Genomic DNA, 26,444 nt, shown 5'->3' with positions numbered 1-26,444 from the left:
TTTTCTTACCTCCATAAAATTTTGCTTTCTGTGTAAAACTGACATGTATTTTGAGGTCAAATATCCTACAACATGTTTACCTTTATACAGATGGCTAAATGAAAATATTTTCTGAGGTCTCTCCATAATTCAGGTAGGGATGGAAGAATAGTGACAAACCTGTGTTATTGGCATAAAAAGATTGCTAAATGCTTATAAACATACCATCAAAAATTGATAATCTCTATCATGTTTACACATTTCAAGCCATTTTTGTGATTTTTTTTCCTTTGTGCAAAATAATGGTATCCTTCTTCCAAACAATTTTTTGCTCAAATAGCAGGTTTGTTTGGTTCACATGTTAATGCAACTTGCAAACATGTACTTTATATTCCTGTGAATTCTGTGGACTCAGTTCCTTTGGTAGTCCCAACTAATTATCACATTGAATCAATTCTTGAATAGTGAATCTAATCTCATTCAGTCCATGTATTTACTTTAGATGGAACTAATAATAGGAATCAGATCTGTATTTTAATTGGAAGGTTCCAGATATTTGAAATTATTTGCTTTTGTGTGACATAATGATTTATGTAAAGAGTGCTGCTGAACTACAGTTATTCTTATCTGTATATTTTAAAAAGAAAAACAGAAAATTGATTGTACTAATATCTTATGAATTGTTCTACAATTACATTAAGGGACAAAATCCATAAGCGAACCCTTACTTGAGATATGCTCCTGACTAGATCCTTTACTGAACTCTGCTAGTCTCAGCTGATCAAAATGGAACCTCCCAATTAAAATACAGATCTGATTCCCATTATTAGTTCTATCTAAAGTAAATACACAGACTGAATGAGATTAGACTCACTATTCAAGAATTGATTCAATGGGATAATTAGTTGGGACTACCAAAGGAAATGAGTCCACAGAATTCACAGGAATATACTTTCTTAAAGAGCAAGTTGTAGCAATCCCACTGCACAGACCTTTTCTCAACAATGGTGCCTATATCATGGTTAATTTATCACCAAATGAAGGGTATGTCTTTTTACATGCCCCCAGCTCCCAAATCATCAGTATTTTAGCATTGCTGAATCATTACTTTATCATTTCATTCATGAACTAATTACATCCCACCTTTCCACCAAAAGTGAGATTCAAGGCAGCTAACAATGGGTTGAACATTTTTATTTTCCTTCAATTTATGAATAAATTTGCAGATTTGGAAATTCAGGTTTAAAATAGATGTTTTAAAGATGCTGTATAATGCCAGATATAATAGCCAAAATGGAAAAATCCCATCAAGGAGCATGCTGGGGGTGAAAGACGCAGAAAGACACCTTCTTCCATGTTTAGTGGACCTGTAGGATAGTACAAGATTTTTGGAAAAATGTGATTAAGGAAGCAAACAAAATGATTACTAATAAGATAAAGAAAAATCCAGGAATGTGACTTTTAGGGAATATTTAGGGACAGAATTAGTAAAAAAGATGAGGAACTTTGTATTGTCGAAGGCTTTCATGGCTGGAATCACTGGGTTGTTGTAGGTTTTTTCAGGCTATATGGCCATGTTCCAGAGGCATTCTCTCCTGACGTTTTGCCTTCATTTATGGCAAGCATCCTCACCACCTCTGTGGATGCTTGCCATAGATGCAGGTGAAACGTCAGGAGAGTATGCCTCTAGAACATGGCCATATAGCCCGAAAAAACCTACAACAATCCAATGAGGAACTTTGTCAATATAGCTTTGTTGCATCCAGACTGACAATAGAGAATAATGGGAAGATTAAAAATAATTATCTAAAAAGGATTTGAGAGAAAAGTTATTAGACTACATTCAGATGACCAAGTTATCTAATGGTATCTGGGGAGGAAATAATAAACAATTTGTTAAAAAATGGATGGTGGCATTTGAATAATTGGGAAGTAAGACAAATGTGGACTTTAAAGTAGCTGCAATGGAAATTTACCAAATTAGACATATCGGTAGATTTTATTAGATATGGAACTCAGAGTGAGTAGTGTTGGAAGTCATGGGTGGTGGGTTCATGGGTGAGGGGCAGGAGGGGAAAGATTTGATAAAATATTGCAATGTACCTGTTTAGGGTCAAACAGGCTATAAGGTTACAGCCTGTGCTGGATGGTGTTACACTCCCCCTGAAGGCACAGGTTCACAGCTTGAGAGTGATCCTGGATTCATCATTGAGCCTGGGATCCCATGTCTCAGTGATGTCTAGGGGAGCTTTTGCACAATTAAAACTTGTGCACCAGTGTTGCCGATATCTTGGGAAGTCAGACTTGGCCATGGTGGCCCACGATCTTATTACATGCCATATAAACTACTGCAATGTGCTCTACATGGGGTTGCCTGTTCAGAAGCTTCAAATGGTCCAAGGGGTGGCAGCCAGATTGCTCAACAGAGTGGTGTACAGGGAACATACAACCCCCTGTTTTGTCAGCTCCACTGGCTGCTAGTCTGCTACCAAGAATAATTCAAAGTGCTGGCTTTAACCTATAACCTATTTGGGACTTTAACCTATAAAGCCCTAAATGGTTCTGGTCCAGCTTACCTGTCTGAATGCAGGTAAGCTGGACCATCACTGAGGTCAAGATCTTCCGAGGAGGCTGTGCTTTCGGTCCTGTCTCCTTTGCAAATGTGGTTGGTGGGGATGAAAGTCAGGGCCTTCTCAGTGGTGATCCCTGAGCTATGGAACTCCCTTCCCAGGGAAATCAGATCAGCGCCCTCTTGGCCTTCAGAAAAAAGTGAAGACATAGCTTTGGGACCAGGCCTTTGATTAGGAAATTAATGCAGTGCTAGAAATGTATATGGAATTTGCGTAATACGACATTTGGAATAGCTCCGTAGTACAATTTTAGACTGTGTGGTTTGCTGCTAAGATGTTTTTAATTATGTTGCTTTTAATTTAATTGTCTATTTTAGTTCAATTGTTTGTTTTATAAGGCACTGAATTGTTGCCAATCTGTAAGTCACCCTGAGTCCCCTTCAGGGTGATAGCGACCAAACTTCTACTTCTTTCCATGAGTGCTTATATCCTTATATATTTTGTGTTCTTATGTTGGCAGATATTGAAAGGTTCTTACTTAAAAAAAAACCCAAAACCAAACACAAACTTTTCATTCATCCTGTCTATAGAGATATTTCTTGGAACATTTCTATAGAATAATCCCCCTCCCATTCACAATCCGTTCTCAAAAGTTACATTTCCCAAGAGACCTTTCATCTTCACCAATTTGCCTTCGTCCTTATTAAAATGAAGCTAGAATACACACGACAGCAGTTACTTGTCTTCAGTCTTTGCTACATGACACCCTCTTCCACTTCCATCTTCCTACACTGTTGGAATTGTAAGCTCCTTCAGACAAGGACCTCTACTTTCTTGATTATGTTGTTTGGTAAAGCCTAGGCAGGTGTATTGATGACACTATATTAATAATAAATGTATTATCTGCTGAAATGATGTATTGACATAAAGTTTTACTAAAATCATTTGTCTTTAAAAATTGCCACTGGAAAGTGGAATGAAGGCAGACCATTTGTGCTCTTGCCACTGTTTATCCTTCCACCACTGAAAGCTGTAATTTCCCCTCTTGTGTTGGGATAGCTTCTCTCTATAGAGGACCAGTAAATCTTACTGTCCCATAAATATGTGAACATAAATCTGTGATTTATTGCAATTTAGCTCCTGTTTCTGTGAAGGAGGTTTACTGCACCAAGACACCTCATTAATCTCATTCATAACCCATAGTATAAACATAACCTTTTCAATACATAACAGTAAGAATTATGGGTAGGTATGATTTACGGTTGCATTTTGGAAGAAGAATGAACTACAAACATTCCGCTCTCTTGTAGTTTGAATGCTCATTGATAAACTGGCAGAATTCATAGAACCTTTTATACATGCTTTCAACTTTCCCTTTAGTACAAATTTGGTTTGCCTCTTGTAATGTTAGCACCTTGAGCTGAAGCACATTTATTTGGAAATGCCATTAAATATAATGGAATTTGTTTCCATGTAGCTATTCAGAGGGGGAGGGCTGTCAGAGCACGGTCTTGTACTTGGCATTTTAGGTTTCATATTTCAAAAAATAAAATAAAATCTTTAACCTTCTTAAGAAATAAGGAAAAATGGCTTTGGAGGCTATGAATTGGAAGGAATGCATCATATGGCTCTGTGCTGTCTGGCTTGTTTTTCATGGATTTCAGAAAAAAAGAGAATGGAAAAAGTGAGAATGGAAAAAGTGGACATCTTCCTGGAATGGAATGTATGGATATGGAAAAGGTGATTCTTTGTTATTTTTATTTTTACAGGAGACCCCTAAGCAGCTAGGTCTCCTCCAGAATGTCAGGTAATTATAAACTAAAAACTAGTTTCTCCTTTGACCTGTGTGAAAATATGTGCATCACTTAAACTCTCTTTTTTCTAATTATTATTAATTTCATTCTCTGATTGTGTATATTAATATTTGGAGTGAACTGAACTAATCCTTCTTTGTACATCTTTAGTATGTATTGCATATGGCTCACACAGTGCTGAATACTTGAAAAATCTTCTTGAATTCTACCAGTATTTTCATCTGTCTTGGCTTCCTTATTTTCCTCACTCTGCTTTCTTACCACCTCTTCTTTCCATGCTTTGAGAGATTTTGTTGGAGTGATTAATGAATAATTTTAAAGAGAAAAGATGCCATACCTCTTTAAAATAAAATGCAATAAAACTCTACTTGTTTGACTCATTAATTTGAATAGTACTTGCTTCTAAGTAGGAGTAGTAGTACTGGTGTTATTAGTGGTGGTTACATTCAATATTGCAGTAACCTTGAGTTATGGATTCATGTTATCTAAAACTATAGACTTTATTGCATAAAGCCATCCACTTGCAGCATTTGCACAATCACTGATCATAGGAATATACCAAAATGGTCACCCTTGTTACTGGACCTCTCTGTATTTCCACAACTGCAGTGCTTGAATCCCACAGGGGAGGAAAATCTGCTCTCCATAACTGCACAATTTTTATTTGTTTTTTTTAAAATGAACTTTGCAGTTACTCCTAAGTTAGTTTTTAAAAGAAAAGAACCCTCCTCTCTGTGTTCTTTTTTTAGATGAGAGAGTGAGGCAGAAGGGGAGAGCTGGACAATTGCACCCTCTGATGTCACTTCTGTGCCAGCATATACACAAGTGCAGAAGCACCTGACAATCACCACACACGTAAAGGATGGAACAGTAATGTGATCAGAAGCAATTGAAAAACTTTGACTCAGCAGATCGGAGTAGATTCGGGGGGGGGGGGGGTGTCATATTTTCCGGTAGCTGTCTAGCCATGAGTAGTACTGTGATTCCTGGTATTGCTTCCAATCAGTGTGAGGCTGGGCATCTTCCCAGCCTCACACTGCTCCCTGTGGTTTCTTTGTAGATGTCTGCACAGTGAAAAGGTTCCACTTGAACTGTTTCCAAGATGGATTATTGGGGCAATGTAGAACCTCCCACAGTAGTCTTCTCCACTTCTCAAATTATGGGTTGATTTTCACTTAGAAACAAGAGATATTTGACATCATGATATGGTGAAATAAAAAAGCATTATGTCAACTTTCTCAATGTGTTTGGTACACCTCTGAGGAACAGTGAGCAATAATTTTCAAAATAAATAAATAAATAAATCTAAATAACCTTTTAACTGCACTTTTAAGGAGCTCTGTATACAAACCTCATAACTGCAGTGTGTGTGTGTGTGTGTACACATCTATAATTTCTTATGAACACTGCCAATCCAATTGTGAGAGATAATGGGAGTTACATATGTTCCAGAATATATTTGGAGGACCCCAGTTGTCAACCAATACTCTAAGAATGTTAATATGTGTATTTAGGTCAATATATCGGCCTCTACTGATGAAATTAACTTAAAAAAACCCAACTGGCTATGGTATGTTTTTGAAAGACCACTCAAAAAGTTCTTAAAGAAGAGATACCATATGAATATGATAGTATAAAGTGTCCAGCTCCAAAAAACACCATTTGGAAATATATGTCTGTTCTGATGTATTCCACACAGGTCATTGTCAGAAACACAGTGCTTAACTAGATGAGCCATTGACAAAATGCAGCATATGTTATGTTCTTGTCTCTATTTTTGCGTAGACTTTTGCCAGAAAACCCTCTGTAGTGCTAGGTTGGAATAATAGGATGTTCCCATTTTCAAAAGACATTTATTTAAATAGACTGAATTAATTAGGTAGTCTTAGACACTTTAATTTTACCAAGTGAAGGGAGTAGAAAAGCATATTTTATATTCCACACACCATTATATATTGAAAGGAAGACATAGGAATAATGGAGTAGATTGTTCATAGTGATGAATCCTGAGCTAGAATGGATATAAGATGGGTGTTGATTGATTCTGAATAGGAAAGGAGCTATGTGTAACCATTGAATTGTCTAAAAGATACCCAGGGTGACAGAAATGAGATATTCAAGAAGGTAAGGATCATTACAAAAGTCCTAAATAAATGGGCTTGTGCTCGCCCCCTTTTATTAGGTGATCCTTGGAGATCTTTGGCAAAGCCCATGTCTGGATTACATCTACCAAAATCTCTAAGCCAGAAGGGAATCCAGGAAGATGCAGCTCATAAAGTAGCTATTTCAAACTCTTAACCTGTTCAGTAACTTATTTCACTTGCTTGATTCCTACTTCCCATTCTTTGTTCCTTCCCAGCTCAATCAGAACTTGTTTTGTATATGCATTGAAAGGTGGCATTCTGAAGAGAAGCAAATTTTATTTGGCATAAACCTTTGTGGATGGCAGTCCATTGTAACATATCTCTCTCCTCCCTGCACTCTCCATCTGGGAGTGGAGAGAATTGAAGGGTTGTATGCTGTTGTGTGATATAGTATTGTATATATGGTTTAAAAACCCGTAAGAGTTGCTTTAGCTTTGACCCATGTTACAAACTGTTCCTTGAATTGAATCTCCTGATGAAAATGAGAAGATTCTACCACATTGTGAGATGATCACTCTCATTCTGTTATTGTGAACGTCAAGTAGTTAACCTCAGTAGTGCTTTGTAACATTGAAGTTTGTTTTCATACTGTTTGGCACAATGAATGCTGACAACAATGTCCTGATATAACAGATGTAAGAGGTCCTGCCAGTGCTGAAAAAAGAAAAAAGGATTCTGTATTTAAAGGACTCTTCAGACCACCAAGAAAGATGCTCTGTGGACTATCAGTGGATCTTCATGTAGAAAAAACAATAACTTTATTGGAGAAAAGCGAGGTATCAGAAGGTTCAGGGAAAAGTTAAGCTTTGAGGCAGTGCAAAATACTTATATCATTACAGACAAGAGCTCTGTGACCATAAAGTGTGATCAATACAAATGGGCACACTGTTGGGAACCAGGGCTGATAACTATAGAAGGTAGTATCTGAAAATGGTACAGCCAATTAAAATACTGAAAAGGTGAGCTGCATGCTGTAAACTTTTATCACTGGAGCTACTCTTTTTGTTCTACCAAGACTGAAGTCATCTTCATCCATAGTACATAGTTAACTTAGTTGCAGAAAAAAACCCGAAAATCCAATCATGAAGATGAATAAAGGTAACAAACATGATTGTAGGTCTTCCTAATGACATACAAAAGAATACTAGAAGCTGACAATTATAAACAAATAAACATTTGCACACCCCATTATATCTCCAAGTGTCAAAGGAAGTTTTATTTGAGATATGGCACGCAGGTTCGCAACTTGGGAGTGATCCTGGACTCATCACTGAGCCTGGAACCCCATGTCTCGGCAGTGGCCAGGAGAGTTTTTGCACAATTAAAACTTGTGTGCCAGCTGTGCCCATATCTTGGGAAATCTGACTTGGCCATGGTGATCCATGCTCTTGTTACATCCCGAATAGATTACTGAAATGCACTCTACATGGAGTTGCCTTTGAAGACTGCTCAGAAGTTTCAGCTAGTTCAAAAGACATCACCCAGGTTGCTCATTGGAGCAGAGTACAGGGAGCATACAACCCCCCTGTTACACCAGCTTCACTGGCTGCCTGTCTGCTACCAAACACAATTCTAAGTGCTGGTTTTAACCTATAAAACCCTAAATGGCTCTGGCCCAGTTTACCTGTCTGAACACATCTCCCTCAACAAACCACCAAGGACGTTAAGATCATCTGGGGAGCCCCTGCTCTTGGTCCCACCATCTTTGCAGGTGCGACTGGTGGAAATGAGAGACAGGGCTTTCTCCATAGTGTCACCTCGGCTGTGGAACGCCCTTTCCAATGAAATTAGATCTGCCCCCTCTCTCTTGACCTTTTGTAAAAAAACTCAAGATCTGGCTGTGGGATCAAGCATTTAAGCAGTAAATGTAGCAACTTGGAAGAGATTGTCTTTAAATGACTGACAATGGACTGACCTGGACCATGATTCTGAATTGGAGGATTGTTTTAAATTGCATGTATAATTGTTTTAATTGCTCATTTCAATTAGTTCAAACCGAGGATGTGGACAAGGTGCTTGGAGGAATGAGAGCTACCACATGCATCCCCTTTTTGGGCAAAGTCATGGAACGTGTGGTGGCCTCACAACTCCAGGCATTCTTGGTAGACACGGATTATCTGGATCCGGCACAGTCTGGCTTTAGACCGGGGCATGGTACCGAGACAGCCTTGGTCGCCTTAGTGGATGATCTCCGTCGGGAGCTCGACAGGGGGAGTGTGTCCCTGTTGGTGCTACTCGACCTCTCAGCGGCCTTCGATACCATCGACCACGGTATCCTTCTGGGACGCCTCACGGGAATGGGTCTCGGAGGTACTGCTCTGCAGTGGCTCCGGTCATTCCTCGAGGGCCGGTCTCAGAAGGTGTTACTGGGGGACTCCTGTTCTACCCCACAACCTTTGCTTTGTGGGGTTCCTCAGGGTTCAATACTGTCCCCCATGTTGTTTAACATCTACATGAAGCCGCTGGGCGAGATCATCCGGAGTTTCGGGGTGCGGTGTCATCTGTACGCAGATGATGTCCAACTCTGTCACTCCTTCCCACCTGCTACTAAGGAGGCTGTCGAGGTCCTGAACCGGTGCTTGGCCGCTGTGACGGTCTGGATGGGGGCGAACAAATTGAAATTGAATCCAGACAAGACAGAGGTACTCCTGGTCAGTCGCAGGGCCAAACAGGGTATAGGGTTACAGCCTGTGTTAGACGGGGTCGCACTCCCCCTGAAGACACAGGTTCGCAGTTTGGGTGTGATCCTGGACTCATCGCTGAGCCTGGATCCCCAGGTTTCGGCGGTGACCAGGGGAGCATTCGCACAGTTAAGACTCGTGCGCCAACTGCGACCGTACCTTGGGAAGTCTGACTTGGCCACGGTAGTCCACGCTCTGGTTACATCCCGCCTTGACTACTGCAACGCTCTCTACGTGGGGTTGCCTTTGAAGACGGCCCGGAAGCTCCAACTAGTCCAACGGGCGGCAGCCATGGTATTAACAGGAGCAGGGCGCAGGGAGCATACAACTCCTCTGCTGTACCAGCTCCACTGGCTACCGATTAGCTACCGGGCCCAATTCAAAGTGCTGGCTTTGGCCTTTAAAGCCCTAAACGGTTCGGGCCCTACATATCTATCCAAACGTATCTCGGCCTATCAGCCCACCAGGACCCTAAGATCTTCGGGAGAGGCCCTTCTCTCCATCCCGCCTGCTTCCCAGGTGCGGCTCGCGGGAACGAGAGACAGGGCCTTTTCTGTGGTGGCCCCGCGGCTTTGGAACGCCCTCCCTATAGAGATAAGATCAGCCACCTTGCTGATGGCATTTCGGAAAAAACTGAAAACATGAATGTTTGAGCAAGCATTCGGCTAATTCCGATGCGATGAAGTTTTTGATCAAGGACTGGCAATCACAGACAACGAAATTGGATTATGATTTTAATTAAGAGATGCATTGGTCTGTATTGGTGGCCCAATACTGTGTATTGTATATGTATGTGTTTTATATTTTTAATTGGAATTATTGTTGTTTTTAATACGTTGTAAACCGCAATGAGTCGCCGTTTTAGGCTGAGATATTAGCGGTATACAAGTGTACTAAATAAATAAATAATAAATAATTGTGTATTTTAATATCTTTGTTTGGCATCTAATAGTTGCCTGTTGTAAACCGCCCTGAGTCCCCCTCCAGGGGTGAGAAGGATGGGGTATAAATGTTTAAAATAAATAAATATTTTTTTTTGTCTAATCTGAAAGTGCTTCTACATGCAAGCACACTAAGCCATGCTTCAACTTGTGGGTAACGTGATCACCCGGCAGGAGGACTCTTGATGTAGACCCAATTTCCTATAACAAATATGATCTACAAGCAATGATGCCCAATTTTATTAAGTGTTCCTTTAGGTGTAATTATGAAGAGAATGTTTTGCTATATTACATCCATTGCGGCTTTACTGCACACCCCTGCATCATGCCTTATTAGTAAGTTAGGCACAATTGCTGATTTAGCCTTTTCCCCTGATCATATTTATGATAAAAAGAGGTTATGAAAATGAATTCACTCCAGGCCCTCCTGTTGTTACTAGTTACTATGATTCACAAGTTTATTATGGCAATAAAGCAACATGAGACAATAATGCAGAGACCTGAAATGTGCTAATGATGCTGATATTGCCCAGAAAACATTGTGCTGAAAATGGAAAGTCCTACAAGCCCACAAGAATCCAATAGAGCAGATGCCATGCTATAGTACGTAATGATCAAGAGATGGCTCCATCCTTCTTTTGGTTAAACTGATTATTGACATTCCATGGTAGGGCAGAATGCAATTCTTTGCTGCTGTTCTTCAACTGAACTGTTCTAGCCAGAATGACATTTTAAGGCTTTATGGAATCTGAATTCTTTTCTTTCAGCTTCATTTCTAGATAGAGAAAATGCCTGTGTACATTCCATCATGCCTCAACAACAATGAGCTCACTGCCCAGTCTTACACTGCAAATGTCAAAGTAGTTTGGTGCTGCTTTGCTTTTCAAAATGAGAAGGATAACTCTAGATGCATTTTGAATGTATAATGCAGAATTTGTTTATAGGCAGACACACTTGTTCCCTCACCCTGATAAACAACCAATTTTATATAAGATGTACAGATACTTCTTTTACTTTGGTTTATTTTCACATTTGCCCACCCATGATTCTGGTCCTTAATCCTTAGTTAATTCCTTCTTATTAAAATGTTATTCATAAAATTAAAAATAATGCTATCAAGTATATATTTTCTTTCTATGAGAATTAGGTAGAGTGTTACATTTTTTACTTTGCTTGGTAAGCACTAATGTACAAGGAAAATTATACACGGTAGTAAATGATAAAAAAATCCCTTAATTCTCAATCCACCCAGGCTTCTTTTTCTCTCCCCCCCCCCCCCCAAAACCAGGTATTCTTTATTTTCTTCTGCTCAATCACTCATTGAATCATTCCTCTTCATTCATTCATCCACTCACTCAGGCCCCTTCTACACTGCCATATTATCCAGATTATCAAAGCAGATAATCCACATTATCTGCTTTAAACTGGATTATATGAGTCTACACTGCCATATAATCCAGTTCAAAGCAGATAATCTGGATTTTATATGGAACTGTAGAAAGGACTTTACTTGCTAGTATTTTTTTCTTCTTCTTTTTCCTAGCCTTGTGCTCTTTTTCCTTCCTTATGTTGTACTCTTTCATATGCACCACTACTTCTTTTTTTGTATCCCTTCTGTTTTTCTCCTATAGGGGTTAACTATCTCCAAGTATAACATTTCCTATGTAGAAATATTATTAGCTACACAGGATAGAAAATACTGTTTTCTCTGCAAAATAACCACATGTGAATTTTATGCAGAATCCACCCTGAAATGTGAAAAAATATAGTCAATCCAAGATTAATTGAACCAGGGTTTCTCAATGTTTTGAAAATAAAAGTGGATATCCATTTCTAGTTCACCCTTTATATATGTACATATAGAAATGTGTATATTTCTTTAAATGTAGGTGAAGTTTAACATAGCAGAATGAGTATGCATTTATAGATATCAATGGCTGGAGTGGTCTAATCCTCTGGATATTGTTTGACTAATATTTCCAGTTTTCCTTGCCATTCGCTGTATTGGCTGTTGGTACTTGGAAGGAACATAGAAGTCCCCATGCTATATATGCTCTCCATGCCACCAAAACAGGTGTGGCAATGATGGGGCAACCAAACCTTCTTCAAATCTTAAACACCTGTACTCAGCCTTTATCTTAAAATGATACGACTTGGTTTATGTGATGGTTTATGATCTGCCAGAGTCTTATACCTGAAGATCAATCCTAAGCATGTGTGTTTGTATCTTCAAGTTGTACTAGAAGTAGGAATACTCTGAGATGGTGTATCATTTTGTCTCTGAAATATAGCACCTGTTATTCCATTGTGGTCTCCCATTTAAATACTAACAGATGTTGACTCTATCTAGATTCCAAGGACAGATAGGATTTGGTATCTTTAGGATATTTGGGTAGAGGACTAGATATGTAAATACTTGAATATTTCATCCTCACAAGTGGGGATGCGTAACTCCATATTTTTCTCAGTGTTGTTGAGAGAATGATTATATATATATATATATATATATATATATATATATATATATATATATATATATTCTGGAAGAGTTCTTGCTTGTTATCCAACACAGCCCAAATGTTTCAGGAAATTATTCTGTGCAGAAATACACATGAGATTTCTTTATTTAGTCTTTTTGTGCAAGATTCATGGCTGCTTCCAGATAAGCATGTGTTCTTTGTGCAAGATTCATGTAGTTTTGATTTTATTATATATATTTACTAGTGCGCAAAATGTGGGAAGTAGGAAAAGAGTTTCAACACTAAATATGAATATACACAGACCCCACTAATTTACATATATCCATAAACACACACACACCAATCACTCAGAAAACTCTTCAGCTTCTGGAGTCATCAAATCTGCTCATGCTTCTTCCCACCTCTCTTCCACCTTTAAAGCTGCTGTAATTGCTTTGCAGACATGCCTCTCTACAGTACTGGCACTATTTTAGGAAAATGGAGGAAAACATTGAAATCTGTTAATGAGAGAAAATCTGTACATCTGAAAAATAGATGAGTTGCAGCCTGAAATGTATAGTTCCAGGGGTGTCCTAATTCAAAGAGAAACCATTTCATGAAGGCCCTAATTTTCTTACTGAAAATCACAATTAATGGCAATTGAAGCAAAATAAATCTTTGAGAGTAGCAACATCTTCTCGTTTTACCCTCTTGAGAATCACAAGGCTTTTCTCTCTGAAAACAGACTAGGTTTTTCTATTCAAACTGTAAGGGTTGATTTACATGCCAGTGCAGTTATGATACTTTACTCATTACGTGAAATACTACAGGCAGTTGCAGACTTATTTCTAATAAAATGCTGGGACCATACTTTTACAGGACAGATAATTACTTTTTAAAAGAAAAGAAATCGTAGAATGTAGGCCAGCAAATGGTCCAAAAGGATAGAATGTCTAAAACTGGATAAAATCCAGATAAAGCAAGGGTAGATAGATCACTCGACACCTCCATTAGCCTAGTTAAATATGTGCTTTTGTTGTACTGACAATATCCCATTTTCTTCTCCTTCTTAAGACTTCACATTATAGCACACATCAGTGATAAGCAAGTTGGTACCATTGGCCATGTTGGTTCAATTTATGTGACATTTATGGATTGCATACTCCTTATTTTCTTAATTGACAATAAGATTGGAGGTGGGATTTTCATCTGGATTGGAGCACCATGTGAATGTAGGAATAACTCAATAATAAATTCCACATTAGTAGATTCACTGCCAAGGGGTAATGAAATGGACAGGGATAGAAGACTTTAATAAATTCAAGTGTCCTTCTTCTTGACTGACCTTTGTCAATCAAGCTGACAAAGCACACCTCAATTATATATATATATTAGGCATGGTTAGATCCGGTCAGAACTCTCGTAATTTGGATTAAATTTGGATCAAATTTCTTTTTGAAGTGATTTCAGAACCCGGAAGTATCCTTGCCCTTTCGAAGCCACTGTCGCCATCTTTATTCCAACTCAAGAAGTGAATCGGAAATGACTCAGCGTTTGGAGGAAAGCAAAAGTTTGCATGCAGGGATGCTTGCCTCCAGCCAATGAGGGGAGACCATGTGGAGAGAGGCAGGGATTCAGCACGGCAGCCATTGTACTTTAAAAAGGGCTGCACGTGCCTCAGCGGGTCATTGCGAGCCCGGGAAGTGAATGTGGAGGGAGCTTAGGTGGGAAAGGTACCACTGCTGGGGAAGGGAACAACAGGGTTAGGGAAGAGAACTAACGTTTTTTGGAAGGGAACAACAAAGAAGAATGGCTGTTAGCAGGTCTGTTGCCTGCGAGGCTTTTTATGCCTTTCCGTTTGTGTGTGGGAGGGAAGCAGGGCAGAACAAGGCAGCACACAAGGGGAGCTGGTACAAGTGTTCTCTTGCCTGCCACTGCCAATTTCTCTTTTAGAAGCAGTGATTTTAACTTTGAATACCCTTCCTTTCCCTTTGGGTTAGACTTAGTACTTTGGGATACCAGAAATCCACTTTTCTCCTAATAGTTTCCTTGCACAAGCAGTTAAATTCAGATTATTAGATTACTGAAATTACTTTAAAAATTGTCTAAAACCCATGGATCATCTAAACATGTTGAAATGTAGTATGCTGACAGAGGAGGATGTTTTCTACCACAGTGGCAGGTTTTGTCAGTAGTGGTCTAAAAATGAAGGGGAAGGAATCCCTGGAAGTTTTCCCTGTTCTATTTCCAATTTTCGCATATTGTGCAATCACGCCCGCCATTAACAAAGCAATTCGGAAATTTTGGAAAATTCTGAATTTTTTTTCAAAAAAAAAAAAGGCAGAAATCATTTTTGAAGGAGTTTTGAACCATTTTTTCTTGATCAAACAAGTTTCTCTCTCTCTCTCTCTCTCTCTCACTCTATATATATATATATATTCTTAAGAATAAGTCGCAGTAAAACAGCGTTTAGCTGTGCAAAGCACTTCAGTTTTTATGCAACAATCCTGGCTTCCGAGCACATTTCATAGCACATTCTTAAGCTGTAAACTAAAGTTCATTCACACAAACTTCCTAAATTTTAAATAGTGTCCATTTTTTCTCTCTCTAGAGATAACAGTGGAAATGTGGGAGAGATGGCAATTGCTCTCAGGGTTGTAAAAACCAAGCTATGTTTCAGAGTGTTCCCATCATTGTTTTACATCCCCCCTCCTGCTCTGCAGTCTTGATCAAAACTCTTCTATTTATTTATTTATTTATTTATTTATTTACTTTATTTGTATACCGCTCTTCCCAGCCATTAGGCGACTCAGAGCGGTTCTATGTGCTGCAGTTAAAACAAAAGGATGGAGTTGAAAATTCTATGGAAATGTAATGGGATCTTGTTTTTCCTGGTTAAATGAAGGGATAATTAGGCTCCTGACTCACATCTAAGGGCCTTTCCAGACAGGCCTGTATCCCAGGAGAATCTGCTTTTAAAAAATGCAGATCTTTCTGGGGGCCCATCTACACTTTCTGGTGGGTGTCCAGATGTTCCCAGTATAACACTGGGACACTGTAAACCCCTCCCCAATAGCCCCATAGACAGAAGGGAAAAAAAGAAAAGAACTTAGCCAGGTTCCATAAGGCATCTGCTAGAGTTCTCCTGGCGTGTTCAAATGATGTGCCAGGAGAAAGGGGGGAGGAGCGATTTTCCTCCTCCTCTCTTTCTCCTGGTGCATCATATGTATGTGTCAGGTGAACTCTGGCAGCCATCTTATGGAGCCCAGGTGAGTTCTTTTCTTTTTTTCTTTTACTGTGTTTAGGGGGCTTTTGAGGAGGGGTGGTGATGGTATTCCCTCAGTTTTCCAGACTAATTTAGCACAGAAAACTGTGGGAATACTGTTTAGACTATTAAATTAATTTGCCACAAACCAGGGTTTTCCTGGTTTGTGGCGGATTAATGAGGTTTTGTCCAGGCAGTTGTCTGGACAGTCCTCTTTTTTACTGCAGATGTTTCTACATTAAAAGGGGCTGTTTAGATCCCCCCTCATTGTCTGAGTTTTCAGGGACAAAGCCTTGGTCCAAGGGAACAGGTTTCAGAGGCAAAGAAGACCATGTTGGAAATTGGGTCCATGTTGTTTCTTGGGGGGCTTCCACACAGCCCTATATCCCATAATACCAAGGCAGAAAATCCCACAATATCTGCTAATATCTGCATTGAACTGGGAAATATGGCAGTGTGGACTCAGATAACCTAGTTCAAAGCAGATATTGTGGGGTTTTCTGCCTTGATATTTTGAAATATAGAGCTGTGTGGAAGGGCCCTTTGTCAATTGATTCTGAAATGAATTTAATGGTAATCTAGATAAATTGACCCAGAATTTGGGGTGGGTGTGGTGACAAAACAGTAATATGACAACACAGAATCAAGAAAACAACAATAATTGTTTGCTGTTTTGGAATATGGCAAAATATAGCCATCGATACCAGCAATTATAACTAGCTATCATTATGGCTCATATTTTGAGTGTGCTATATGTATACCGGAGCCCCTGGTGGCGCAGTGGGTTAAAGCACTGAGCTGCTGAGCTTGTTGATCGAAAGGTCACAGATTCGATTCCGGGGAGCGGCGTGAGCTTCTGCTGTCAGCCCTAGCTTCTGCCAACCTAGCAGTTCGAAAACATGCAAATGTGAGTAGATCAATAGGTACCGCTCCGGCGGGAAAGTAACGGCGCTCCATGTAGTCATGCCGGCCACATGACCTTGGAGGTGTCTATGGACAACGCTGGCTCTTCGGCTTAGAAATGGAGATGAGCACCATACCCCAGAGTCAGACATGACTGGACTTAATGTCAGGGGACTACCTTTACCTTTACTATATGTATACCATTGGTCTTCAAACTGTGTTCCACAGAGCCCTTGGGGCTCCACGAGAGGTGCTCAGGGGCTTCACAGGCACCCCACTTCTTTCCTGCTATTTTCTGTCTCCCCAGCCCATCACTTCCCTTACTGATATAGTCTTTTGGGGGAAGAATTTCAACAATGCAGGCACCCATGTGAAGCAGAGGCTGGATGGTTATTTCTTGGAGGTGCTTTGATTGTGTTTTTTTCCTGCATGAAAAAAGAGGTTGGACTAGAGAGTGCTGGGGGGGAGGGGTCTTCCACTGAAATACTTTTAAGTTTATGTTGTTTATAATTGTACTTCATTTTTAATATTGTAATGTTCTTTCTTTCTTTCTTTCTTTCTTTCTTTTTCAAACTGTGTGAATTAGTTCATACAAACATTTCCATCCATCTGCCACTGGTATTCCTAATGTATATACACATTTTGTATAATATAATATATAAACATGTCTTGGGGCTCCACGGGAAACGTTTGCTTCAAAAAGGACTGTGTGGCTGAAAAATTTTGAGAACCCCTGATGTATACAATTTGTGACCTCTTGGAATGCAGCTGGGATGTACAGAAGACTCACAGCCAACCATGAGGAAGGTACTCTATGCCATTGCAGCCAATTAATCTCATGAGTTGTGATTCTGTATCTCTATTCCTAACCTTACTCCAATTGGCACAAAGGATTCAATTATGCACCCATACTCATTTTCTTCACTGTGCACAACCGCGATCTACATACTTTGTATTAAACCCAAGCTTTGTATTAAACCCAAGAGCTCTGCCATCAGCTGTAAATGGGTAGGGAAGGGAAGCTGGCATTTAAAGTCATCTCACACAAGGAAATCAAATAGTTTTATCCTCCAATATCATTCACAGTGAGATATGCCTCCCCGACCCCAACAAGCATAGCAACTGTGCAGCTCTAATTGTGGCTAGGGAGAAAAGGATTCAATCCAAAGTGGATCCAATGATGTACTGTCTCCCCCATGACTGTGAGAAACATATTATCATAGTGTGTGGTTAGTTCCCATAAACTTCTATCATCCCTCCTGGTATCCAGAGTGTAATTGCTTACCTCCTTCCTGCTGTGTTTCTTGTTCTCTGTCGTCTTCTCTTGAGTGTACTGCCAGCATTGCACTTTGTACCTACTGCAACTGTACTTTTTTCTTCTTTTTCACTTTTTGTCTCCTCAAGAAAGTATTTTGCATTTGAAAGCCAATATCGCCTTAAGATTCGGGACTTTCACAGCTACATCATTTCCACACCACCTCCCTAAAAAATCAGTTGGTCAGGTGAGATGATAATGAAGCCCACTGCTTTGTCATGCCTATCTTTATATCTGATGAAATGTACTTTGTAACAGAGAATGAAACTCTGACTTGTGAAACTTTTTTTACAACTGAAAACATGTTTTTCAAAGATTTAAAGCGAGTGAAACATCATTATTGCATTTTTTTAAACTGAAAGTCTGCAGAGAACTACATCCTGATCTTATTAGCAGCTGGATCCCAGATTGGTAGTTTTTGAGACAGAATATATCCAACTTTAATTCCTAAAGTATTTTTAATTTTGCTAAATAATGGCTTTGAGAAAGAGAGGATAATTCAAGACCAGGAGATCCTCATTTAGCTGAAATGTTTTATATGGTTAACCTGGGCAACACTGTAATCATAATATACTTTGACACCAGTTTAACTGCTAGGGCTCAATGCTAACAAATCATGGGAACTGTAGTTTTTCAAAGCCTTTATATACTTCTCTTCTAAAGAGTGCTGTCATGAATCTAACCTTTTGCCAGGAGGGCCGAAGCCTGGAAAGACAGTAGCTGACATGTTCAGAGATAGGCAGGAGAGCTAAGAGGCAAGAGGGAGGAGTCAGCCAACTCCTGATTGGCTAGTACAATCAGGGGAGGAGTTAGGTTTTAGAGGGAAAAAGGCTGTGTCTTTTTGACAAGCTGGGGGAAGAGTTTTAAACATCGTAGAGTGAAGAAGTATTTTAGGAAGAGGGAGCTGTGAGGAATTTAGACAGGGAGAACTTTTGAAGTGAGCCTTGTAGTTAGAGCATAGGAAAGGCAAAGGTTCCTGGTTCACTGTACAAAGAAGGGTCAGTGAAGGAAAGCCTATTTTGCTCTGTGAGGCAGTCAGTGGGCTGTTCTCAGAGATACACTGTGTAAGTGTAGTGAGCAGTGTGAAGCAAGGAACTCACAGGAAACAAAAGTTAAAGTCTTAAAAGAAGACTGCTTGTCTAACCAGCTAAGCCTCAGTAACAGCATTACACTTTTGTACCACTCCGATTAAGAGTTGATTTGTTAACTAAGTTTAAATAAACCTGTTTCTAATTTCATCTTAAACTGGTGTCTGCCTTGGTCTGTCACAATCAATAGACCTCAGTTAGCCTAAAGTCAACTTAATTTCAGTCCAGACAGCAAGAGAAGCAGTTATTGAAGAAGAACCAAAGGCTTGAACATAATTTACCAATTTCACATTCACACTCATGTTTTCCTCAGACATATATTGAGGTGGTGGCGGCGAATCTACCAATTACATCGGTCATTATCATCGTTAGCACAGTTGGTCACTTGACAATATTACTGAGGTGGGACAAGAGAGTCTTTCCCCCTTTGTCACAGCCATATATCCTCGTTAAAGTAGTGTCCAGCTGAACGTTAACATCTTTACACCGCTGGCAGAGGTGGGATTGTTGTCTCCCCTGCCTAGGTTGACATTGAACTACAACTCCTATGATTCCTTAGCATTGAGCCACAACATTTAAAGTGGTATCTAACTGCATTATATGGTTTGGGCCAGAATGTCCAGCTCCCTAAATGAGACTGGCACCATTTTACACTTCTTGGGAAATAACTTTATCTCTGTCCTATCCATGTTATAGGCATTTTTATTGAGATCAAGGGTCCATCCAGATATTACCTTTATCCGCAGCAAACAGGAGGGTGGCCAAATGCTATTCCCTGTAAATGTGGAAGCAACTGCTATAAAAGGGAAAAAAAGTTGAGATTTCTAGGTACGAGAATATAGTGTTTTGGAGCCAAATATGCAGATCTTCACATGTCTGTATATCCCTGCAATCAGAAATCATGGGATTTTTTTATCTGGGTTTGTTCCCAGGTGTTAGATGTTTGTTCCTGATTGGTTGGTTCCTTTAAAAAAGTGACACTTGAGTAGAAGGCAAAAACTTTGTTTGTGTGCCAGAAACTTCATGAAACATCTGGAGGGCAGAGTTTCTCTGGCCAGGACAAAGAATTGAACTTTTGCAGTGATTCACTGCAATGATTCTCCACATAGCCACATATTGAGGTTGTTTTTTTTAAAAAAATGGTGGAAGTCCAATAGCGGCCATCTTGGGAGCCTCTAAATCTCACAACAAAGTATCAAGTTTGAGGCAAAAATCCTGAGACCAACAGGTCTGTATGTGGACCTCTTCCGAAGTCCTGGGATTTTTTTGCTCTTGTTTAAAAGCCATGATTTAGTGCTCTCTGGAAGAACCCCAAAGCTTTCTTGGTGGCCACTATCAGTATGTGGAATCCTCTCCCACAGGAAACTGGCTTCTCCCTGCAAGCAACAAACTTCACGTTCAAATGTGCTTTGGGTAATAATTGTCATGGAAGAGTCTTTTAATGGTTGATACTATACTTTCATTTTCATTGCTGTGCTTTCAGTTTTTTTAAAAAATCTTTGAATGATTTCTTTTAAATAGGAAATATTGGTTTCTACTCTTTTTGTTGTAATGGTTTCTAAAGCTGTGTTTTGTTTTAATCCGTATTCTGTCACTCTCTGGACAGGAGGGTGGAATATTAAACTACCAAACAAGCAAATGGCAGCATGAAAGAGATTTTCCTATGATTTACATATTGCAATATTCTAATGAGCAGAACAACAGTAAATAAAAGTTACTGGGACTAAATTGCTTACTATTTTTGCACATGGAAGATATGTTTATTATGAAAGACACAATGAAAAAATAGTTGCCAAATCAAATGAATTGCACCAATTAGCCCCAGCCATGCTAACCATAAGGGGCATATGTTTTCATTTGCTAGTGAACAAAATTCAACAGGGAGCTTTTGTTAAAATATAAATTGGAGGAGGAAAAGATACACCCAGGATCCTTTTAGACAAAAGAAGACCTGACAAGTTGTGTGTGTGTGTGTGGGGGGGGGGGATCTATTTTGTTGTTGAAGTCAAAGTGATCTTGATGTTATATAGAATACATCTGATGTATGTCAAGGGCCACTGGAATCATTCATCTTTAACTATGACAGTCAGTGAAGGCACACTGCTGTGAGTAGAAATTGATGTGATCCTGGAAAGGGACAAGATATTTACTCGACTGCACAATTACATTTTGACCCTGCCCACTGCAAAACAAGCTTTAGCTTGTAGTACATGCACATGGGAAGCGAAATTGCTTTCCTGAAAAAAATACCTTGAAATACCATGGCTTTAAAAGCCTGTGGGAGGCTTTCATGTACTCAACATTTCTGAGAAACCAATTTAGTGGCATTGTGCTTGTTTGGAATGGGTTATTGTACCAGAAGAGGACTCCCATATGGCTCTGCCTAATGTGTGTGTGTTTTAAAGCCTAGTTGATACACATGCATTTTCACTTGTTATCCTAATCAATAATATTGAAAATTCATTGCAAGGAGAGAACGTGGAATGATTGCTGCATGCTGTTTGTGGTTATTTGCTAATTCTGCCTATCAAAAATTGTAAACAGGCCAATTAAATCACTTAGTCACCCTTGACTCACCAATACGTTCCTCCAAGAGAACACAGATAGGGATGTGCAAAAAATAAAGATTCTTGTAAAGTTCCATGCCCCTTTTAAGACTGCACATTCTCTTCTTTCAATCCCTCTCTCTCTTCTTCCATCCTCGTACCTCTTTGTTTTGCTCGAAAGTGGCAATATTCCTGGTTGTTTCCAATATTGGCATGACTTTTTGATTGAAATGTGTGATTCAAATTTGTGAAGGAAACAATGAGACTCATAAGAGGCAAAAATACAGACAGGGTACAACATTGGCCTATGTTCAGGTGTTGTTCTAAGGGTGCTGCATTGTTGATTAATTTTGTCTAAAGCTGTGTCACAATAGAAAAGGTAGGAGTTTTCTTGATTTGCTAGAAATCAGTGCCATCTTTGCAGAAGTATGTTATATTCTTTATCTCTGTTAGTACCCAGTTTGTTAAAAGCTGCTGTTTTTCTTTGACTTCATTCCATTACCATACAGGAACATATTGAAGTAAATAGCCAGAACAAACAGTGGGAGTATTCCATCACTTGCAGTAAATAAGACAAAATCATGGGTGGTGACCATTGCCCTGTTGCTGTGTTGCTCTTCTGGCTTGTCTGTAGTTATAGAAATTTGCCAAAATTGTGTGTATGCTATAGATTTTGTCCTTAATCACTGCAGGTTCAAGGGATGAATAGCCCTTGATTTTGCCCTGAACTTATAAAATAATGAAATTTTTAAAAGGGAAATGGTCACCTACTTAATGGAATTCTTGGCTTTCTTGGGCGCACATCTATATTGATAATTTAATGCAGCTTGAAGCCAACTTCAAACTGTGATGACTATACAATGTTGCAGCATAAATTAAAAGGTTTGAAGTGCATCAAACCATGTTGGGGGGAAAGTCTGAGCTAAACCCCTTAATGCACTTCAGTGAACCCTAAATCTAAACCACATATCATGGCCAAATTAGCTTTGGAAAACACAAAGTGCTTTATAGACACTCACCTAAATTGGAGTGCTTTGTAAAACTCATAGCTGGGTAGCTGGAGTATAACTGACCCATCAGAGCAGTTGATAGATTTCCTCCATTCTTAACCATTAGTCTTGGTTGACCCCCAAAAAAGTTCAAAACTCATTTTGGATGTAGAGGGTGCTGGTGGTTCAATTATAAAGTCACTTCCAGATTTTTTTAAAACAAAAATCAAAACTTTCCAAAGCGTCCAAAACTTCCGAATTGATTCGATAATGCGGACACTCATGCACAGTAGGAAAAAAAAGCACTGGCACTGAGGAAGCTTCATGGGATTATCTCTCCCTCATTGTTGCACCAATTTTGATGAAACTTGCTACAGTGGCAGAACACATAGACCACTGTTAGCTTACCAAATTTCATAACCTTTGACTTCTCCATGGATTTTTGGCAAATTTTCAAAGTTTTTATAAAAACAATTTCTAATAATAAAGAAAATCTGTTCCTGGTTTGAAAGTGTTATTTCCTGTTTCATTGGGTGGTCTTTACTTTGAAAGTAGTTGTTATACATTAGAAACTTTGCTTTTGTGGCACAAACTGTGTTAAATTGGTAGTGAACAGAAATCTTAGTACAGATTCCATCTAGACTGACCCCCTTCTTCTGAGCAGAAAGGCACCATCCAAACTCTCTTGGTATCCATTTGCTTCCTCTACTGAGTTGGAGGGGACCCTCAAGACACATCCATCCATTTATTCCTATTTGCAGATGCAATTAATCATTTTATTTTATCATTACTTACTGACTGTAAAGGGATGGCTGGCTGTGTCTAGCTACTCCAGTGCCTTGTTCATGGCAATCAGGGCCAAAGTGAAATGATTGGTTTTTAAGTAGTTTATGTTCTCTTGGCTTTGGAAAAGTTGCTTATTGCTTTGCTACCTTCTTTAGACACCTTTGTAGATTCAATCAGTTTATTTTATATTTAGACCAAGACAGCAGTTAACTGCTACAGACAGTTATTTTTGGGTCCATCAGACATTTTGGCTAATGAGCAGGCAAGCATTATGGGAAATGTAGTTTAACAGCAGGGCCTTTTGCAAACTCTACCATTGGGGGCCTGGCCTTCACAAACTACTACAGTTAAAAATGGTTGTGATTAGCCATGCTCACTGCTTCCCTCCTTGCATCACCCGCAGCGCGGAAGGCATGAGATATTCAAAATTCCCTTGCCTTTACCAAAGATGATTAATGGTTGTGAAAATTAAAATAACCTTGGGAGACATCCGAACATTATAGGATATTTCTGGGGAAATAGGTAAGTGGTTCAAATTTGGATCCCCCCCCCCCCCAACCTTTCCTTCATGGTTTAAACTGCATCGGATGTCCAAATTTGTATGTTTTATTCTGAATTTCAGTCTCTTCCGAATGAACCTATCCAAACCAACTAACCATTGCTGTACCTTCCCCCCACCCTTCTTAGGCTTTCATAATGTCATAATGTTGGTACACATCTCAACTGGAAATGGCAAAAAGAAAATACTGTGGATTCTGGAATCAGTTTGAGGCCACCTTCTGTGCCTAACCTTCCTGACTCAATTCTGTTCCTGACAAGTTAATTTTAATCATTCAGACCATGGAACCCAAGCAACTTAAATGGTAAACGCAAATGTCCTTGTATTACATTTAAATTTTATCATGCCAACTGACTTGTCAAGTGACAGTATTTAAACATATACTAATGGCGCGTCAGACAATTTTCCAATCATTAGGATATCTTGGAGTGCAGCTGCACCAAATCTGGGTCTTCTACACTTGTACAATTGCACTAAGCATTTTAATGCTTCCTAACAGAAGGTAAAGTCCAAGCAATGTCAATATCTCATGAATGTACTGTGTTGAATTCTGGGAGGCAACAATAAGAGCAGTGTGCCGAGTTTACTGGTTCTGGGAAAAAGTTCTCTCAAGCATTAACTCTCTGTGGGATCTTACAGAACAATTAACCAGAGTAGCTGTAAAAAATGAGACAAAGATAAGATGATTTTGAAGCAAAAAATAGAAAAAGATAGTAGAAACCCAACAGAATAGTCTGAGTTCAGTACAAGCTGTTTTGCAAAGAAATTAAATGTCCCCTGGGCCATGAACTTTTAATCATTTCTAGCATGCTTTAACAGGTTCAAATGTGTCTTCATTCAAATGGCATAGTTCACTGGCATAAGATCATAACATTTTAGGTGGGAACATACATTTGTTACTCTCCATCAGAGGAAATAGTTTATTGGGGTTGATCTCAACAGATGGATCATTATGTAAGTGTGGTAATTTATTACATTTAACATCACTAAAATGCATTGTTTCAGACTGAACCATGCCTTTGATAAAGTGGTCTATGATCCTTAAAAGGTTGTCAAATAGAAAATGTGTTACTCTATAAGGTGCTGCAAGATTTTTTTTCTTTTTTTCCCTTGAAAAAGTTATCAAATGCTTGTTGAATATCTGGTGAAATTAAAACTTGAAACCCCTATGTTTGGAGATAACTTTAACACAATCACTTCAGTTTTATTCATGTGTTATACAAATGCTATCCACATAGTGATTTTTTGTTGTAATTACCTCAAATCTTAAGGTTTCTTGTCATTTGGTTTTCTTTCGTATAACACTGCCTGATGGAAACATCCTATATAGTGCAATTTTTGGGACAGTTCAATGCTGAATGCTCTGAGCTCATCTCAGGATGTTTCAATTAGTCTCCAGAGAATGGTTAGGGTTGAAGATATCAATGCCATTAGTATCATCAAGCCAAACATGATCCAGGGAAGTAAAGCAAGGTCAAAATGCTATGAGTCATTTCTGAAATGCTACCTGTCTCTCTGGCATGGTTCTTACTCCAAGGGCTTTAAAGTTCACAGGAAAAACAGATTCTTATTCATAAAAAAGATATTCTAGGTTTTTGTTGTTGTTTTCTTTTTATTTCAGAGATTTAATTCCACAAACCCATTGAACAGTAGTAATGGTACTAAATGAGCACAAATAAATATTTGAAAGTTCATATATTGATATATATCCTGGCAGATCGTTTTAAAAAAAGAAGTGTGCATAAACTGAATTTTAGGTTGCTGTTTTTAAGACATATTTGTGCATGCAGAATTAAGGGTATTCTGCAATATCCAGATAATCCATAGTAGAAAATATGTGTTCACACACAATAAAAAGGTTTGTTTTGCCTTGTTGTCAACATATATTTTCTCCTCCCCTCCCCCCGTTTATGTGTCTCAAAATACTATTGTTATAATCATAGTAACTGGATTCAACTGTATTGTTTCATGCCCTCCAAATGGGGAAAGACTCATAATGTTGTAGTCCAACAAGCATCAGAGGATGTTTCTGAAGGTTCAGAGGATGAGGAGAAAGATGGGTTTCAATGTGAGGAGTCTGTGAGTGATTGGAGAGAATTGCAGGCAGAGGAGACCAATGTTTTGGATTCCTGTGCTTGTTCCCAGGTAACAGGGGAAAGTGAAAGTTCCAGTTCCCTGGAGAAAAGGCCTTGGGTAGATGAGGAGTTTTTCAGGGAGGTTAGATTAGACATGAGAATGCATGGAGTGAAAAACAAGCAAACTATATATTCTCAGAGGATCCAAGATAAGAACCTGAAATCCAGATGTGTCAGAGATGATGTCATGGGTGTCTTAGAGGGTTTAAATTAAGTAGTTTAGAATGAAGAGACTTCGTCTGATCCATTCTTCAGAAGCTGGAATTATAG

Source organism: Anolis sagrei, chromosome 3, assembly GCF_037176765.1.
Source record: "Anolis sagrei isolate rAnoSag1 chromosome 3, rAnoSag1.mat, whole genome shotgun sequence".
In the NCBI taxonomy this organism is placed as follows: Eukaryota; Metazoa; Chordata; class Lepidosauria; order Squamata; family Dactyloidae; genus Anolis; species Anolis sagrei.
The sequence above is the reverse complement of the archived record's forward strand: the minus strand, read 5'-3'. Positions refer to the sequence as shown.